The sequence below is a fragment of the Myotis brandtii genome, unplaced genomic scaffold, assembly GCF_000412655.1.
Source record: "Myotis brandtii unplaced genomic scaffold, ASM41265v1 scaffold53, whole genome shotgun sequence".
Taxonomy (NCBI): domain Eukaryota; kingdom Metazoa; phylum Chordata; class Mammalia; order Chiroptera; family Vespertilionidae; genus Myotis; species Myotis brandtii.
The window spans coordinates 4,815,049-4,816,293 of record NW_005369942.1 but is presented as its reverse complement, the minus strand read 5'-3'; positions in this window follow the sequence as shown (position 1 = coordinate 4,816,293).

The following is a 1,245-nucleotide window of genomic DNA, read 5'->3' as shown; positions in this document are numbered from 1 at the left end:
GTTCTATGCTCACGGCCAATTCTGGGTCCACCAAAGAGAGTGAAAAAGAAAAAGGTTGGGCGGGGGGAGGGGGGCGGGATCTGCTTGATTGACACAGCAAGGGAGAGAAGAAACCAGTTACATTTAAGAGGTGTTTTCAAAAGGCAAATTTAAAGTGTTGTTTTGTTTGGTGGGTGGCAGGGCGGGGCTGTTCAATGGTTTCGGGTTTCGGAGGTAAAGAAGGCTATCCCTGCCCACTCTGTGAATCTTGGTCCCCAGCAAAATGCTCTTGCTATTGCCCTTGGCCGGAGTTACCCAGAGGGAGGCGGGCGACTCTGGCAGAAGACCCCGTCGTCACCCCGCCGGTTCCGAGGGTGCCTCAGAGACTACAGGTCAGAGAGGCGAGGCCTCTGCAGGCCCCGGACCGGCGTGGCCCTCGCGGTCACAGGCCTTTGTGACCCAAGAAATCCTGCAGAGCCCCCAACAGGCGAGCCCTTCCCAGAAAGAGAGAGAGAGCTCCAAGCAAATTTCTCTGGCTTGCCCTATGCTACTTTTGCCGCTAGGAGGCGCTTGTAACCCACGTTTGCAGAGAGAGTCCTGGTTCAAACACATCTGCTACCAGAAAATAAAAAAATAAAAAGCGGTTCAAGCGTTACAGTGGATGTAGTGGTTATTTACAGGCAAATCTGACCATCTCTCCACATCCTCCTCTCCACCTCAGGAAGCCCTTTGGCTCTCAGCGAACGCCCCAAGTCTGCTCAAACTTCACCTGCATTTTGAAAACAAAAACCTCTTCCTTAAATTCTGGATCTGCATTGTCATTCAGCCGCAGGGCTCTCACACGCAAACACGCACGCACACGCGCGCACACATACAAGCGTTTCCACACGTACATAGGAAAACATGAGAAAATTACCGTCATAAAAAAAAATGCTCCAGGATTCTGATGAGTCAGCTTGAAGAGCTCAAAACCTGTCATTTCAATCCTGCAGTTCTAAAGAAAGCGAAGGGGTGGGGGGGTAAAAGTACAGACGCAATGCCATATTCGTATTCAGATAAACTATAATCCCCTTTTCATTGATCCACAGGTCCTTTTGTAAAGCGCCGCTCCGTTCTCAGTAGCAAGACGTGACGCTAAAATCATTTTAACTGCAGCGGTTTCCACTTGGCTTTGGCCAGTCATCAATTTACTGCAGCTGAAAAAGGATTAGCCATTTTTGCTGGCATCCTTTCCTTCTAACCGCTCAAAGGCAGGACCCAACTACA